The sequence below is a fragment of the Ambystoma mexicanum genome, chromosome 9, assembly GCF_040938575.1.
Source record: "Ambystoma mexicanum isolate Mex_15411 chromosome 9, UKY_AmexF1_1, whole genome shotgun sequence".
Classification (NCBI taxonomy): Eukaryota; Metazoa; Chordata; class Amphibia; order Caudata; family Ambystomatidae; genus Ambystoma; species Ambystoma mexicanum.
In genome coordinates this window covers 1,029,492,186-1,029,511,895 of record NC_090931.1, presented here as the reverse complement: position 1 = coordinate 1,029,511,895, position 19,710 = coordinate 1,029,492,186, and the positions used below count along the sequence as shown (strand labels likewise).

At 45.1% G+C, this 19,710-nt stretch overlaps 1 protein-coding gene across 1 annotated transcript in view; it reads right to left on the bottom strand.

Annotated features, from left to right (window-relative positions):
• Positions 1 to 19,710, bottom strand: part of GRB14 (growth factor receptor bound protein 14) — a 1,091,974-nt gene that overhangs the window by 1,019,824 nt on the left and 52,440 nt on the right. The gene's annotated exons all lie outside the window — the stretch shown is intronic.

Below are 19,710 nucleotides of genomic sequence, written 5' to 3'. Positions count from 1 at the left end.
TTGGAAAGGTATCTCTGTTGACATTGCACATGTTTCCAAGTAATTTTTGTAGTTTACTGATTCATTTTGTTAGTGGTTTCACTATGGTTAAAATTAATAGTAACACTTTTATTTTGAGGAGTATTGCACTGTCAATGAGAGCTTCCAGGAATAGTCTTCTGCAGACATTTTTAAGGGTTGAGTGTGATTTCTCTGCTGTTTTTATACGATTGTGAAGTACTCTACGGTGAAACAATTTTTGTAAAATTATTTTTTTGGAATGCTTAACTGTGGCTACGTGAACTTTGGTAGATGAAGTGCTAGTGCTATTGATAATTGTATTCTGCTTAATATATTTATTTTTATTTTTACTTTTTGGAAGATGGGCCATACTTATTTTACTTCTAGCTGGTTCAGCTTTGCTGAGTGACTGTATTAGCTGTTTTGTTTGAACATTTGCTATACACTCTGCTAGAGGTGGATGAGTATTTTGCATGCTTTTAGTTTTATCCACTCTATTTTTTCTTTGTTTTCTATGGAGTTGCTTTTGGTAGGCATTCTCTTCTTTCTGTTGCAGAAAAAAGGATAGTGTGGGTTTGAAAGTTGTGCAATGTAATTGCGTGCATTGTGCATGAGTGTCTGAATATCAGGGCAGCCATAAATAGAGGGCTATGTGATTGTGCCATAGGCTGTTAGTTCTGGTTGGGAAGGTTGTAATAGTATCTGTGTGTGTTGATGTGTGAAGGGCTTGTTTAGGTATGTATGACAGTGTACTGTGCATGAATAAGTAAGGACATTACAATGTTTTCATGATACTAGTGGGTGTTACGATACAGATGAGAATACAAAGAGTGCACCTGCTGAGGTGCAATGAGTAAGAGTGAAGCAAATGCTGTTGGATTAGATATAATTTTGTAGGCTACTATATGGCTACACTGCACTGTATGAGTAAGAGAAAGAATACTACTCCAGTACTACACTTTGTTGGATGTGAAGAGTAGTTTTCTTCTACTTTTTAACTTCTAGTAGAGACGTTTCTGTCTTTCAGGAGGCTGTTCTTGACTGCAATTGAGAAAGAAGAAAATGTATGGGTGTGTGTGGTAATGGCAAAAAAATTGTACTAGAAGCACACATTATTTGACACTGCAGGAGGACTTGTTGGGAAGAAGAGTTAGTAACACTGCAAGTGATTATGAGTATGGTTGTAACAACGCTGTTGATGCAGACAGGTTGCCACCTGATTCCTAATACGTGTTTGGCAGCTAGCTTCCCAGTGTCACTAGGACATTACAGGCCATGTTGGCCTTGAAAGTCAGATGTTGGAAAATGTTAGTCTCTATGTGTGTGCAATTGCATAGCACTGTATGGGAATGGGGACTTCAAAGCACCAGCATCGTTGGTATTGGGGCCAGTGGTCCATGATAACGATACCCTACGGGGCTGGAGTTTTGAAAGTGTGACAGTTGTTGTTGCACTATTTGTATTAGAAATGGAGTACTGCAAAACCTAGTAGGCTGAGAAAAATGGAGAAGCCAAGAAGGATGACAGATTAGAAAGGAGAATGTTATTGTGTGCAATTTCATTAACTTTCCGCACATGGATGCTTGCAACATGAGTTCTATTGCAATATGTTGAAGAAATCCTTTACATTTCCTTTCATTTATTTATTAAAAATTACAGATAGCACTGCTGAAAATGTACACATGCATTTATTTGGTTTCCTTCAAATGGTGCTGAAATGAACAGTTGTAAACACAGTGCATTTGGTCTTTTTTCTTTTCTTTTTTCAATCCATTTACATGGCAAGCTTTGGTAACATACATCAAGTTTTCATTTTGAGTGTGTACTGTGGCAGTTTTACTGCAGGTTTGTTAGTGCGAGAAGTGGTTTTAAAAGTAACAGAATGAAAGAAGAAAATTACAGTTTCCACATTAGAATAGTAATATATTGAAGTTTTACATACGATCTGGCTCTAAACATGCTGTGGAAATGTTTCATATGTGTGTTTTGAAAATGTTATCAAAGTGCTCATTAAAAGAAAACATTCTCAGCACCGAACATTGTAAGTAACTGCCACTTGATGTCAGGAGATGGGACAGATGAGAGTATGATTATTGAGTAGGTTATGCTTGATAAGTGGCAGGAACCCTGTATATAAGCATTTGTAAAAGAGTTGGAAATGTACTTTACAATATATATGCATGCCTGTACTTTGTGTTGCTAGATGCAGATGCGGATGAATCTGGAAGTAGAAACCTTGGAGAGTCTTAAAGTATTTTTTGATGCAGGTGCTTGGGAATCACATGAGGCCTTTACTCTGAGTGTTCAACAGTACATCTGCAGTGTTGAACTGAGATGACCGAGTTAGATGTAGAGTTCTTGGCTGTGATTGGTGGATGGGTGTGTGACTGCTTAACAGTAGCCAAAGTGTGAGTGCTGCAAAGAGTGAAGTGGAAAGGGAAGAAGGGCTGCTCTGTGTTATCGGAGCCAGAGACACTGCAGTGGTCTGTGGGCAGGGTGTGCCACATCCATGTCTTTTCAGGATGTCTGGTATGGATATCTTATTTTTTGTGTAGTGCTGGGATGTTCTCTTTTGAGAATGAGAACATTAATTCTCTGAGTGTGATTATTTTTTACTGCAGATGGCATTTCTTTGTCCAACATTGGAAATGCAATTTTCCTTTACAATGTGAGGGATGCTTTGAAGAGGTTCATGTTAGCCGTAAGGAAGAAAAAAAAAGCCCAAAGATTTTTTTTTTATTTAAAAAAAGGTGTTTGTTTACAAGCCCATTACAAATAAAAGGCTCTTTTCAGAGCCACCATAAAACCATACCCTGGGTTAATTTCTCTCCCCACCCCCTTGCTTTGGACAATTTGTCCACAGACACTGGGGTAGTCCACAGACAGCACGTGCCACATCCGGGGCTTTTGAGGATGGCAGGCATGCAAATGGGACCATGGAGGCCATGGGATTGGCCAATAAGGTTTCCTGGGTGTGATATGCAAGCAGAGAGTGTGGCAAAAGTTCTGTTTGTTGAAAGGAGTGCAGATGGCTATGGCTGTGTCTTTCAGGCGACAGAGTGTGGATTTTGGGGGATTCGTGGATCTATTGGTTGCAGGTTTGCAATTTGGTCACGCTCCAACAGCCGGACATTATCATTGTTCATTGTGGAGGAAACAGTTTAGGCCATGTTACCGGAATGTCACTGCAGTTTGCGATGAAGGAGACATTTGGGTAAGTCATGGACAAGTTCCCGAACTCCTGAGTAATTCTTTCTCGGATTGCCCATAGACAGATGTGGCTGCGCTCCAGTTTATTTGGTCCGCAAATGGAGAAAACGAGACACAATGTCAACAAGGCTGTTTATGAATTTTTGAGAGATGCTGGCATTTTATCCTTCGATAATGAAAACATTACATTTCGTAGCACCAATAGTTTTTGCATAGATGGAGTCCATCTTCCTGATGCTGGCAATCAGCTTTTTTCCAAAACATCCAAAATTCTTTGGAAATATAGCAAGCATTTTGCAGTAGGCGTTGCCTATTTGCACATTTATAAAAATACAAAAAAGGCTCTTTTCAGAGTCACCACTTTCTCATGCAAAAGATTGCATTGGTTAAGATGCTGCCACCATCCACATTTTGTTGATGTCCGTGGACTACAGTGCTGTCTGCGGACTTCGCAGGCTGCTCAGGGTCCAGCACCTTTTTTTGGTACTTCTATTTTTGAACTGTGAAAGGTGACTCTGAAAATAACTGTTTTTAAAAAGAAAAATGGTGTTTTATGATTTTTTTTACTTTTGTAAGCATGACACACAAGGGAAGGATGGGAAAGGGAGGGTAAGGAAGGGTCATCTACCACGGAGCTGAAGTGGAAGATGGAGAGAGGAAGATGTTGGGCGGACCTCACTTAGTTGGAGGCACTGTTTCTCGTGCTCCCAGACTGAAGCCTCGAAAGCACTTCAAAACTGCTCCCCCCTGCAGAGTACTGTGTCACAGTGCATACAGAGTACAGTGACCCTCGAAAGGTAAGGGTCCAATGAGTCATGTATGACCTGCAAGGCACATTCAGAGATCTGCTGTCCCACAGGAGTGTCTCTTGTGGTGGCAGGAGCAGATGTTGAGAATGGACAGAAGATGTCACCCTTCTACCGCCTTCAAAAGGGATGACCCTCCAAACTGCTGCCTTGTTGTTAGACCTTAGGTGTCACCACATGGAGGTGGTCGTTTAGCTATACAGCCCAGACTTTCCGTGACTGGGTACATTGCACTCAGTGCATCGAACCTTGGCCGCATGTGCTTTGGGTGCCCCCCCCAACAGTGGTAAATAGCCTCCACACCCAAGACACACGCTGGCAGCTGGTAACAGGGATTTCCACTACTTCATCCTCCTCGTCTTCTTGATCCCCCTCTGCATCACCACAAGTGTTCCCCTCTCCAGGCCCTCCAGATGGTGACGGTGGTGGAAGTGGTGGTGGCGATGGTGCTGAGGCAGCTGCAGCAGCCATGCATGCCATTGTAGATCAAAAGCAGCACACCAAAAGCAGCACACCAGAAACAGCCATCGGTAGGCAGTGCTCAGAGCTGGTCAGCCAGAAGCACAATGAGCAGTGGGGTGTGACCTTTTATAGGGGTGCTGTCCGCAGACCGCACCACTTTCTGTGGACACTTCGAGCCTCAGGCAGGGCTCAAAAAGTTACGAAAAGATTGACCACAGCATGGCCTGGAACCTCTGCAATGGTGATGTTTCAGCTTATAACACCCTGGATTGGGCAAAAATGCCCTTTTAAACTGTCCAGTGCTAAGGACAGTGTCTGCGCATAGGCCGGACACTCAGCGCAGGTACGGTCACATGGTGACATCCCCAGACATCTGTGAATAGGACAGCTGTCCATAGGACACCTATTGCGCAGTATACAGTGTGCCCCGTGAACTAATTAAAAGTTCATCACAAGTTTATGGACATCTGCTGACAGAAGCGGTGTTTGGAGGGCACATGGGATTGGATGCGCATGCATCCAGGTGTCCACCGGACTGGGTTGGGACCCACAAACAAATTAAAGTATGTCACAACTTTACGGACATCTGTGGACACAAGCGGTATTCAGCGGGCACAGAGGATCATATGCGCATGTGCCCAGGTGTGCATAGGACAAGGGCTGGACCCCAGAACTAATTAAAAGTGTGTCACAATTTTACGGACATCTGCAGACAGAAGTGGTGTTCAGAGGGCACAGGGGATTGGACGTCCATGCGTCCAGGTGTCTGCAGGATAGGGTCAGGCCCCCGAATCATATAAAGGTTGCATTAATTTGATTGATTTGCTGCTTGCCTTTCCATGACCCATGAAACAAACACACTGTCTCTGCATTGATCACTGTGATGGAAAGTGTCAAGGGTTCGCCTGTGGGTCATAGAGTTGGAGAAAACATTTAACTGCAGGTGTCACAGTTTGTAGTGAGTCTGCAAAATGGCAAAGCTGGTGCAGCTTAGTCACTCACATACTAGTGCATGTAAAGAGAAGTAAGCAAACAGCAGATTCTTTGGAGTGCAAAGAATATCAGTGGTGTTTAGAAAAGTACTGTAGCTGCATGCGTCTCGCTGAATATATATCTTCCTGCTCCACGTAATGAAGCTTGTATTTCAGAATCTTTGAATGTTGGTCCTACGGCTAATGGCGTACCATGAAGTGTCCATACTGCATGTGACGAGAACTGAAATTGAAGCAAAAGGGACCAGTGGGCAGGGTACTGTCCTTCCAACAATGCAGTAGGGTAATTTCATTTACAGGATTCTCCACATCTGCTGCGGCCAACAACAGGGACACTCCTGTGGGGCAGCAGATCTTTACAACATCCTTGCAGAGCATATGCTCCGCTACAGACACTTACCTGGCAAAGGGCATTGTATTGTGCATGTACTGCGACGCGCTACACTACAGAGGGAAACTACTTGGAAGTGCTTGGGAAGGGTCAGTCCAGGAGCATGACAATGACTGCCGCCTATTTAAGTGAGGGCCACCCAACATTTTCTTCTCTCTGCATGTCTCTGTGTTATCCCTGTAGGTACTTCCTCTGCTGTACTGGCCCTTGCCTTCCATTCCTTCTGTGTTGTGTGTTACAAGACCAAAATAAATAGAAATGAACTAGAAAAGGAAAAAAGTTAAATAAAGAAAGCTCCTTTCAGAGTTGAAAAATGGAATTTCCAATGAACGGATGCAGGGAGCCGCGCACGTATATGCTCCACAGACTGTGTGCTAAATAAAGAGAGGCGTGGCACACTGGAAAACACTGTAGTGGAATCGGGTAGAAAGGGCTCACTGTAAAAATAGGTTTTCTTTACATGTTGTAGTGCGTTTTGAAGAGTTTAAGTGCGCAATACCTACTACAGAAATTCTTCCTGTACATCCAAGAAGGGCAGCAAGGCATTTTGGATAGGGCATGCAGAAATCAGAATGGCAGGAATAGTAAGATGAACGCTATTTGTGGGAAAAACTCTTCGTTTTGTGAAATGTCATATTCCCATTTTTGCAGTACAACATTGGCACATGTTGTAAAAAGGCACAAATAGACTTCTGCACAATGTACCGCGCTTTCTCCATCTCCGGACCAAATGAAAAATAACACAGCCACATCTGTGTCTGCGTAATGTGATAAAAAATAGTGCAGGAGATCTGAAACAGGCACCTGACCTGGGCAAGTGCCTCCTTCATCGCAAACAGCACTGAAACTCGTGTAACATGTTATGAAATTTTCCCTCCACAATGAAGAACAATAATGTAGGCATGATCGCGCGTCACCAAAGTCTCACAAAGACAAACCAAACTCAGTCACTTTATTGTAGGTACTCCATAGCAGTACAAATCCACATGATAGAATCCAAAATGGGAAGCCACTGCACAGTGCTTTCCATTCACTTTCAATCAATGTATTCAGAACTCCCCCAAAAACCATACGCTGTGGCTCGTGAAACACTCATGAAACACACAGCCATAACTGCACCTTATGCATTTCTGTCAAAAAATACACTGTGTACCACAGTCTGTGCATACAAACCGCACCCAGAAACCTTACTGAGCAATCCTGTAGCCTCCAAAGGGCCATTTCTTTGGCTGCCATCTAAAAAAGGGCCGTATGGGACACATATAAACCTGCAACTTTCGCGATGAATGCTGACTTTTCGTGCTGTGCGCACGCAGGAGTGGGGGAATACATTTCAACCAGGGTAGGTGACTTTGTTAGTAGTGGTGCCTCTGAAAAGAGCCTTATTTTTTTAAAGGTGCTCCCATAGAAACACCCTTTTTCCAATATTTATAAGTATTTTGGTGTTTTGTAGTTCAGCTCACATTCTTACAATAGGGTCTTCAGTGCAGCCTGTAGATTGTAAAACAAAATATCATTGCCACTGTTCGACAAAGAAATGCCATTTGCACTGAAAAGGTGCACATGTCGATAACCAATGTTGTAATTCTCACAGAATTACATCCCAGCAGCACACAAAAATGTACACATGCTTCTGTTGATAAGACGCCTTCCCACCTCAGGCTGCCGACAACATTGATTGGAACAGTACCTTCGCAGTGGCAAAAATGTGCTGCACTTCTTTCATCATCTTTTTCAGTACACACTTGCACAAGCTATGGAACCCAAATGCAATGCTCCATAGTGCAGTAACATAACGTGTACAATACCTAAAGTGGCCACTCGTCGACATTCTGCAAGCAAATGGTCGTAAGTAGGGACAGGGACACCGCACCACAAAGCCTCCACTTTGTCCAAGTTTAAATTGTCATTAAGGCCTCTTTCCAGGGCATACTGGAACAGATCTACCACAAAGTGATCACCCACTATGAAAACTGTGCATCTCTCAATCTCTGCCAGCCTCACTACCCAGAGTAATGAAACAAAATATGGCCTCCCTTTCCTGTGACGCACACTCTAACCACCTGATTGGACAATTGCAACAATCGCATTTCCATTGGCCAGCATGTTCAAAAGCACAGAATGTCGCATGTGTGCCTCGCAAAGTATTGTGAGAGATGCGCCCCAGTAAATCACGAACAGTCCTTCTTCCCTTTCCACTATCCTCTTCCCACCACGCCCTTATTAGGTATTGCTAAGTACTCACAAACACATCCACGGATGCCCTCCAAGACTTCAGCATCTTACAATGTTAGTTCTCCACAAGACTTCATATGTACCGTTAGAAAATCAGCCTGCACGTGGGCTGTTATTGGAAAGCACGTCCAGTGGAAAGGTCAGTGAAACATTTGAGGAGTTATACATGCACATTCATCTACATAAGCACCCATCACCACAAAAGAAAGGTACGACATTTTTTTGGCAGTATGTTCACAACTATGTTATAAGTGCCTCCAAAAATGTACTAGGTGCATCAATGTGCAAATAGTAGCACAGATAATGGTGCAAATATAAATACATCCAACATGGTGCACATATCAGTGGCACATCTGTCAGATGTGCACAAAATAAGTGCAAATGCCTCAATGTGAATGATGTAGCATAACAACAAGTGTACATTACATCACGTTAGATGTGTTGTCAAAAACGAACCCCAAAAACCATTAAAAACCTGGAAGCAACATCCACCAGGGGAGCATTGTGAAGGCTTCCAAAAACTTCCAGTAACAATGATGGAGGGAAAGCCATTGACAAGGACCGTCATGTCTAGAACTTCAGCCAAGATGAGCTGGAGGTCATGGTCAATTTAATTCATGTATTTATTTTATTTCTAGAGCACTGGAAGAGAGCCTGTAGGCATGGAAGCGCTAGACAACTGACAGACACACTGAAAACAAAAAACTGGCAAGGAGGTCAATCAGCAGGATCGCAGGATCGCTGAAACAGAGCATGTCAGAGTGGTCTTCAGTGTCGGTTTATAGGTCGCTAAGGAGGGGAAGGCTCTGAGGTCAAGAGGCAGAGCATTCAGAGGCACGGGGCTGGATAAGTAAAACATCCACCCACCACTACGGACAGTTTGGCCATGGGAGTCTGCAGGTGTTATTAGATCTGTGTTCGTCTAATAGGAAGCAAAGAATGCTAGTTAGAAAGATTGGAGGGTCTTTTCCCATACAAACAAGCATGGGTAATGCTCAAGGTCCGGAATGTAATCCATTTTTCAATTCGGAGCCAGTGTAAGGATCTACTGGCTGCTGACACATGATCTGTTTTTTGAAGCCCCTTAACAACAAAAATGTAATCATTTTGCACCACCTGTAAGCAGTTTATTTCCCCCTTGCGTACACCCTGCAGCAAGCTCGAGCAATAATTGAGAGAAGCTCCTATGATGGCGCTGGCCAGTGTGGCACAGTTAGAAGAGTCAAGGAATGGTCTGATTTGGGCAAGGAGTTTGATATATAGTAGGAGGTACTAGATACAAGACTACTAACCAGGACTCCGTAATAATGCAGGGGTCAATCTTGAGATCTAAAATAAAATCGGCTACCTCTGTTGAATGTTTAATCAGAGACCTAGTGTTCAATCGCATAAGCTTTAGGGGTTTTCTAGATCTATCTTCAGCAGAGGAGTCCACTCTGCCACCATGAGGGTCTGCATGAGGAGTTTAGATGATCTGCTTTAAGATGACAGGCTCATTATCATGAATATCAAGGTTCTGTCTCAAGAGAATATTTTCTAGCGTGTTGCACTCTGTGTTTAAATGAACACAGGTTTAGATGGCAGATCATGAAGAGAGACTGAGCAGTCATCATGGCCAGAGAGCCAGCCTTGCTGTAATGAATGTCCTATTGGAATAGGTCATCCAAAGAGTCAATGCCCTGGGAGTGGCAGTATGCACCACCAAAGTAATAGAAAAGTGGTGGGGAGCCCTGGAGAGACATATCAAGGAAATGGTGTCAGACATCTATGCCTATGTCAATGCCACAGGAGGAGGCCCATCCAGAAAATTCCCTTTTACACCATTGGAGAGGCAAGAAGCTGGCATGCTCAAGACCATAGCAGTAGGGGGTGCTGTTGTGCACAAATGGAAATGGCTGCTTGTGTGTAAGCTCTGGCGGGGACGAGGGCCAAAATGCTGAGTTACCCCTCATTATAATTCTGTTCTTCAAGATAATCTCTGGAGACATGCAGCAGAGCATACGGAGCCACACAAAGTTTCAGAGTGTGTGCTGGTGGGGAAATGCAGCTGCGGTGAAAATACAAGCACACGCGCTGAAGGGGAGAGGAGCCTGGGGCGCGGCTTGGGCAGCGAGGAGGAGCCTGGCCCCGGGTTACGCTAGCAGTTGCCACAGGAAGGAACATACAGCTACACTGTGAGTGGGCCGCGGTTGCTCCGGAGCCCGAGGAGTTCCTGCGAACCCTCCCCAGATCTATCAAGGGAGCCGATATAAAAAGCGGAACCACCCGAGACCGCTGGTGTGCGGCGAGACGATAAGCACACGCGCTGGAAGACTGGGAGTGAAGAGGAACCGGCGCCAACCTTCGTGAGCAGCGTCCTGAGGCGAGGCGACCTAGTTGCACAGGGGGCAGACTGTGGGCGCTCCGGGGGCCGTCAAGTGCCTGTGGACCCCCCTGGAATCTTCGCAGCAGCTGCCGAGTGGTGGTGATAACACGTGAAGGCTGTACCGGAATCCTGTAAGGTAGGCGGACATACGCTATCCACTGGGCCCCCTGTGTAGAGCCCCTGAGGCAACAGGCGGCTGGTGGACCCCAGTGAACACTATGAGGCACTAATGGGAAGAGCAGGTGGCCTCACCAAGCCCTGAAACTGAGCCCAGTACTCATGCTCTTCCGAATAGAAACACTTGGACATTGTCATAGCTCCCTGGATCTTCCCCAGAGAACAGATTTTCCTTCCTGCCCGCTCCGTAGCGGGATCCCTCCTAGCTCACACATTGAGCAGTCCCAGTATATATGGGCATAAATTGAAAAGACGCCCACTTAAAGTTGTTTTGGACAGTGCACCCCCAAAGTGGGGCCCCTGTAGATATCAGTCAATGCTATTCTTAGGGTCCACTCCCCCTGGACGCTGTCTCTGGATACAAAGAAGTTGCCCGCTTCGACAGGACAGGCAGGTGGAGTGGTAAAGAGGACATTGGGGCTGAAGGCTCAACGCCAGAACACACTGGGTGTAAGGGATCACTGAAGACGTCTATGTAGCCCATGCACACAGCCCATGACATGTTGACCAGAGACAGGTCACACAGTTAGTGGATCGCCTCATGAGAGCTGATCTTTCAGAAGAAAAGGGCTGCGGATAATGGGGCTATTAACCTCGAATGTTTAAGACACTTCTTTTGATCTACACTAATCCTAAGAACTATATGTGGCTCCCTCTGACCACGGTGCAACTTCCCAAATAACCTCCTGCAAAGGGCCCACCAGCCCATCCCTTGGGGCTCAAGCCATCCCGGCAAGAAGGAAGTGAGAGAACGATGCCCAAAGGCTTGGCCCAAAGAAGGGAACAGGGGCCATTAATAAATACATGAAAACAATGAGAAAAGAAACTGGCCACGCACTGGCAGAAGAATTGTCCCCCCCGGAACAAATGGCTACTCCACCACTGATAGTGTACCCACAGGCGGTCTTCCTGGCTATGCAACAGGGCTTTTCCTCCCTTAATGAAAAGCTTGATGGAATAACGGCAAACGTCGCCACCATTAAGTCACAGCTGGACAAAACAACATCACGGATGACGGAAACAGAGACGAGGATATCTGGCACAGAAGATGCACCGGAGACCTTAAAGACCACGGTGTCCACGATGGCAATCGATCTGGGAACAGTAAAAGCTAAATGCAAAGATTTGGAGGCTAGATCTCGGTGGAACAACATCCGCATAGTCGGAGTACCGGAGGAAGCTATGAAAGGATCCATGGAAAAGTCAGTAGATGACCTCATTCGCAGTCTCCTGGGAGACCCCGGATGGTCGGCAATGCTCATTGTGGAGCGGGCACATAGGTCGCTTGCCCCTAAACCGAAACCTGGCGCATACCCTAGACCTATAATAGCGCGACTGATAAACTACCGAGATAGAGACCTAATTTTGAAGACTGCTAGAGAAAAGCAAGAATTAAGATGGGAGGCCAACATTATTCGCATCTTCCCAGATTTTACGCTAGCAGTACAACAGGAGAGGAAACAATTCATAGGGGTCAAGAAACTACTCCGAGAGCGCCAGGTACAATAAGCAATGCTCTACCCGGTGAGATTGAAAATCCAACACCAGAACAAAATACATTTTTTTACGTTCCCGCAAGAGGCGGCGAACTTCGTCGAGACTCATATACCTGCACCACCCGGGCAACATACAAATGGGAAAGACTCCTGAATTTAAAGGTTAATCGATAGCAGGCACGTAAATAAAGGACAGCAAACTCATGGAAGCGAAGGCCCCCAAAGGGTGCTGGAAATGAAGGGAAATCATAATGCATTCTGCAAATCATGATGCTCAGAGAAGACCCTGCATGTGTTATCATTAGTGAGAGCAACACGAAGATCTTGTAACACTGAAACTGAACGAAAAGGCATAGGCACTTGAACTCGCCACAGTTCCCCCTGTAGCAAGTGCACAACAGTTGGCTGGGTGGGGAGGGAGGGAATTTGAAGAACATGGTTGAAGTTTGGGGAACTATGAGGGAGGGGGGATTGTTGGGACCTGGTTCTGAAGTTGGAAGTTTAAAAACCAAAAGCACGAAGGTACAAATCACTTTGGTTTCTAAGCATGCACTGCAAACACACCATCAAACACAAGACCACGCATACATCATAGATAATGGCTGAAAAAGGCTCAGACAATATTAAAATACTGAGCTGGAATGTACAGGGATTGAGAGCTCGAGTCAAGAAAAGAAAGATATTCGCTTACATCAATAGACAGAATCCTAAAATTATCTTCCTGCAAGAAACGCATATAGGGCCTCGCTATGAGGGTTAATTGGTTACGCACGAGGGGACGCATCAGTACTACACAAAGTATTCCAAAAGGGCTAGAGGGGTGGTGACTCTAATCCATAAAACCCTCCCATTCACTTGCATTACCTCCAACTGTGACCCCGAAGGAAGATATGTACTACTCCATGGTACCCTATGTGACAAGGAGGTAATCCTACTAAATATATATGGTCCGAACATCGACAATGTAGAGTTCTACAGAGCACTATTTGGGAAACTAGCATCTTACCCCACTGCCAGTCTGATAATCGGGGGCAATTTCAACACGATCCTCGACGCAGCAGAGGGCATTGTCGAAAGCGGCACAAAACTCATCCATATGACAGATCTAAATATAAAAGATGTGTGGAGGGTGTTAAACCCCTTGAAAAGGGAATATACTTATTACTCAACTGTGCATGACATGCAGTCCAGAATTGACTTATGGCTGGTAGATAATGTAGTGTTAACATGGATTGAAAACGCACACATTTACCCTAGGACATACTCTGACCACTCCCCAATACAACTGACGCTGCACATTCCAGATGCCAAAGTAGACAAAACACCATGGAAATTTAAACCAGTAGACATGGTGTACAAAACTGCACTGACAAAACACATAAAGGAATATTTTGACTTAAACGAGAATTTGGTCTCTAGTCAGGCCATATTATGGCAGGTGTTCAAAGTCTGTATACGAGGTAACTCAATATCCACAGAGAGTGGAGTCCTCAAGGACATCCGGGGAAGGCTAACGCGCTTGGAGACACACATATCCTCCCTTCAATCCCGACACGCACACCCATCATCCTCACAACCGAACTCAGAGATTAAGCTTAAGCTGGAAGAATACAAAGAAGTGGCAGATCAAGAGATCCGGTATTTCGATAGACCAGCAGCGGCCCGCAGATACGGGGAGATCGAGCGTCCAGGGAGACTATTAGCCTGAGCAATAAGGGGTGAAGGGGGCCATACAACAATACCATGTATAACACTAATGGATGGCACAGTTACCACAGACAATAATAAAGTGCTTGGGGCATTTTATGAATACTACAAGACATTGTACTCCCCTCAATGCAGCGCAACTGAAGTGGATATTGATGAATATCTCTCCCAAATACCAACAACGTTATTAGCATACGCCACTAGAGAATCACTAGAAAACCCGATAACAGAGGCAGAGATATCAGAGTCTATAAAAGCCCTACCAAATGGAAAAGCCCCCGGGACGGACGGCCTTGGTGCAGAATTCTATAAGGAATTCAGTTACCTCTTGGTACCCAGACTACATGCCGTCTGGTTGGAGGCCTTAAATAAAGGGGAACTACCCGAAACTACCAGGGAGGCGGTGATCACACTACTACTCAAACCGGGGAAGCCCCCAGAGAAGTGCGGCTCGTATAGACCACTGTCATTAATTAACACGGATGCAAAGATTTTTGCGAAGATACTGGCAACCCGACTATCACCACTTATGCCCCATATGGTCCACGAAGACCAAGCTGGGTTCATCTTGGGTAGGTCGACAGCCACAAATATACGGAGATGTTACAACATATTAGCCAGAATAGCTCCCCAAACCCAAGGAGTTGCGGTGTCTCTTGATATGCAAAAAGCGTTCGACACAGTTTACTGGCCCTTCCTATTTGGGGTAATAAGAAACTACGGGCTTGGCCCTTATATAATGAAATGGATGCAGGTATTATATGCGCTCCCCTATGCCAAGATAAGAGTCAATGGCACCTTGATGGAGATATTATAACTGCTCTGAGGAACCAGGCAGGGTTGCCCACTGTCACCTCTGTGGATATACTGAGGTCACAATACAGTTCATTTGGGCTAAGAATAGAGGGCAGACTCCAAATTATTAACCTTTATGCTGACGATATTTTGTTATATTGATGTGATCCTGATTGCACGCTGGGTAAAATCCTTGCTGAAGTAAAAAAATTCGGAGATTTCTCTGTCCTGAGGCTTAACCGTACCAAATCAGAAATCTTCCCGCTTACAAAAATCACCGTAGCACCTCAAGATCTACAGGGCCTTATCTGGAGCCCGACGCATATCAGATATTTGGGGGCATATATAGTTAGAACAGCTCAATTATCTCGGGCCCTGAACTATAGCATGCTAGTGGACGCTTTATGTGCCAAGATAAGACGCTGGAACGCTCTGCCAATCTCAATGATGGGAAGAATAGCTCTAATTAAAATGATAGTATTACCAAAGCTGTTCTATCTGTTTAACACTGTACCGGTATGGCCAGGCCGAACCCTGTTTACTACGATGAATAGTGCGTTTGTTTCATTTGTATGGGGGGGGGCACCCTAGGCTAAGCTGGAAGATGTTAACCAATAAATACACAAGAGGAGGTCTGACGGCACCCGACTTAGAACTATACTATTTGTCAGCACAAGCACACTATGCAGCTCAATGGGCCACTATCTTCCTCGATCCTGGTACCCCGCCGCCAGACAGTGCAGAACGAGAGGCAACTGCAGCACTACACCAGATGTTTAAACTATCCCACAAGCACCACAGTTCCATAGATCCCACAAAGGTGACAGTCACGGCTTGGGCCAAAATAGCAGATATATATGGCAAAGATATCACCCGAGTATGCCGATTTGGCGAGATCCTCAAACACCATTCACACTAGATTGGGAGGTGGCCATGCACTGGACGTCCAAAGGTATTTCCCAGTGGGGACAGTTATTCTCAGAGAAGCTCTTTGTAAAATGGGAAGACATCCAGGATATTGTGGGGAGAACCAACACACACAAGATACAATATATGAGGGTAAAAGCGGCGGTGCAAAAGATACTCCCCACTTTCCCCAACGAACCAGAGATTAATATGGGACTAGGCTACATGTTCACAGGAAGGGCACAGAAAGTCACAGCCTCAACACTATACAAAGTCATAATGCAAACGCGCCCAGTGGCTAATCACGTGTCCAAGAGCAAATGGGAACATGATCTAGAGCAGCAATTCGAGGATCACGAGTGGGACAAGGTCTGCGAACTCACCAAACAAATATCCTGCAATGCCAGATATAGGCTAATACACTATAAAATAATTCACCGGACCCACTACACCCCAGCAAGATAATTTACTCTGCTTTATCGGGTGCATGTCCGAGGTGTAAGGCTGACGATGCAGATATTTATCATATGCTCTGGGCTTTTACAAAGTTGAGTGGCTACTGGACTGAGGTGTGTGCTGCTCTAGATGAAATGGCAGATCAACCTGTAGAATGGACGCCACGTTTGTGTTTGCTGGGCGTGATAGGCAAAATGGATCCAACGTGGCGAAAACTGTTAAACCTTAGCTTATTGATAGCAAAGAGAGCGATACTTATGAGGTGGAAAAACGCAAACCCCCCAACGAAGGCAGACTGGGATAATGATATGCTATGGACTAATGACAGAGAAGAACTATATATAGATTTGGTGCTGCTCTCCTCTAAACCCAGTAATATATGGGCCAGGTACAAGTAATATCTGGCAGACAAAGCAGAATCTGAAAATTCCGTAGAATAATGACGTGTGTGAAATCATTGTGTGTAATGTTATCGCTTGATTATGTACGTGCTTACCTTGTGCAACAATAAATAAAGTTTAAAAAAAAGACCATAGCAGTAGAAGGCATTGGTGGAACGGATACTGCTGCACCAACATCAGAAGAGAGTCCCAACATCAGGCTGATGGCCCAATGTGCGAATGTAGGTTCTATTGGCAGAAAATGTGCAGAGGAGTGGGAAGTTAGATCGGGAGGCCAACAAATGTGGACCACGTAGTAAGTGACATCTCATTGAAATTCACAATGGGCCCATGTGCTGTCCTTGCATGTCTTGCTCCAAAATGCCTAACATTGTGAAAATACAACTATCTGTGATGACATGTACACATGTTCACCACGATGCCCCAGGTGAATCTGGCCACACCAAATGCCACTTGGACTGCAATCCCAACAGTGCATGTGAAAGGGAAATGTGACAGGCCGCCAGCGGGACATGATGCAAAGTGACAATTAGGTATGTCTACTGATTAAAGGAATACCCTTCAATCAGAGTAGATATGTGCCTCTAGCAGGTGGCTGTAATATTTTGACACATTCTCAATTTCCATCAAAGATACTGCAGAACAAGATTCCGCCAGTAATGTGGACACACACATGCTGTCCTTGGAAAGGGATGACGAGCCAGTGATGGTGGTAGAGTGAAAGATGGAAGCCTGTAAAGATGAAGATGTGCAGATCTTTGCACCTATGAGCCTTAAGTCTGCCACCAGGCGAACAGGTTAGAGCAACTCCGCCCACCACACCAACCGAATTGCCACAGCAGGGGACTACACCAATATGCCAAGGGAGAGGTGCAGGCACAAACAGGCCATACAGAACCCCAAACACCACATGGAGGAGGGAATGTGCCAACAGCAGGTCACATTGTGCAGCCAGCTGACTTTGATCAAGAGCACCCTGGGAGGGGGCGTACAGGGCATCTCAAGTGACAATGCAGGTTTCAGACAGGCCATGGAGAAGGTATTCTAGGCAATCCAGTAGAAGCTAAGGGCAATCTGGGAGGAATTAGGTGAAATGAAAAGTGCCATGCAGTGCATGGTCTATAGGCAAGTTTGGCTCCAGATGTGCCAACCAAGAGAATGGCGGCAGGAAAAGGGATTGCTGCAGCAATTAAGGGATATCTGTGATGGTCACAGGCTCTACTTGGAGCACTGCTCAAAGTGCTGCCTCAGAAGGACAGCACCACCACATAATGCAGCAGTGCCAAAGGCACAATCAGCTATTTCTGCAAAAGGGGAACAACAAGAAAGGGCAGTCCCATCTCTGAGGAGAAATGAGCACCATGCACACAAATGACTGTATGAGAACGTTGATGCGTATATTGTTACTGTTGCTGTTAGGTGTTCTGGCATAGTGGCCATTTCCTTGTTTTCATCTATATAGTTAATTATTGAAGTGAATGTCTTCTGATAAGACCAATACATGACGATTAACATTAGGCCAATTCCATTGGGTTGGTCATACCCAATTCATGTTACAGGTTAAGCGATCCCCATTGGAGACCGTGAGAATGGTGCTTGGTGTATTACCTGGTACATCAACACAGAGAGGGAATTGGTAGGTGTCTAAAAGGGGTTTTGCCAAGTCTTTTGCATTCTGCATTGTTGTTGAACAACAAAATAGCAAAAGGGATGGGCAATGACGTGATGTATAGGTGGCATGACAATCGGGCCCCTTGCATGTCAGTAATTTTCATTGTCAAATGGGCAGAAAAGTTTATCATTAATGCAAAGAAATCACAAACATTGGGCACATCTGCCACACATTGCACCTCAGTGGAAATATCTCACAACTATCTCATCCTGTATGGCAGCTGCCACGTCCATCTCCTCAATTATCGCAACATGTGGGACAGGTGATTGTGATGGTATATCTGCAAACATTTCTACGTGCAGGCCACGTATGAGGGCAATGTTGTGTAGGACTACCCAAGCAACTATCATGTTGCAAACAGTCAGGTGGTCATAAATAGCACTCTGCCCTGAGTGGCCGAGGCACATGAAACATGACTTCAGCATCCCAAAAGTATGCTCAATGGCATTCCGTGTGTATGTGCGCTGCATTGCATTGTTGCTGGGTTCCAGTCGCAGGATTTCTGTAGGGAGTCATGAAGTGTATACTCAGGGGATAGCCACTGTCACCTACAGATGGAATTGCCATCATGCTATGTCCTGATGCATGGTGTGAGTGTAAATCCACTAATATTATTAACATTTATATGTACTGTTCCATTTGGATAATATGCAATCCCATTGCCCCCTTTATAAGACCCCCCCCTATAACATACTCCCACCAATACAACCCCAATAGTACCATCAAAATCATACATAGACTTGCAATAATGGCTATTCCACAATGTTATGCAGAAGCCCATACATTGTCATTCGTGAACCTATACTTCGGATCCCTACTTAATGAACAATTATTTACATTAGTGACATTCATCTTCTTCTCTCCTACAATAAAAGCAGAAACACACAAAACAAAGAAAAGGAGCAACATACAATACATACTTTTATATAGAGAGAGAGAGGCGGCAAAGAGAAAGAGAGAAATAGAGAGGTGAGAAAGAAAGAGAGAGAGGCGAGAAAGAGAGAGAGAAAGAGCTCCTGAAAAAAGAATAATATGGATCTAGCAGCTGGGCTTCAGCCCTTTAATGGAGTGTGACACCACACACGTATCATGTCTGGACAGGCCGGAGAAGTAGATAGGGTGCATGTAATGCTGCCCCTCCTTTTACGATAATTGATGTTCCAACATGCTGTCTGGAGGTTTCCTGCGGACGTCGGGGATGTGTACCCAATATCACAAGCCCTTTACCTTAACTGTGAGGGGTGTGCGAAACACCACCTTGTGGGGCCCGTGGAACTGAGGGTTGTTCCACCTACACACAAAATTGCGAATGTACACAAAAAGTCACCAGGCAGCACCGGTTGTGTGGTCATGTGCTCGGGATATATTGCCATCGTGGTTGTTATGTCTCTGTTGTCTCAATGCTGGAAGGTGCAATCTGTTGGAAGACACATTTAATTGCTCTAGTTAGTGTAGTCAAATTATCTTGGAACTCATCACCTAACACCACTGCTGCACTATGTGCTTCTGAAACTCTTCTCACCTAAGATATGGGGGTGTGCATACACCGACCAGTGACCACCTCGTGAGTTGACAAATGGTGGTCTTTACTGGGCTGTGTATGCAGACTGAAGAGGGCCAAGGGCAAACAGTGCACCCA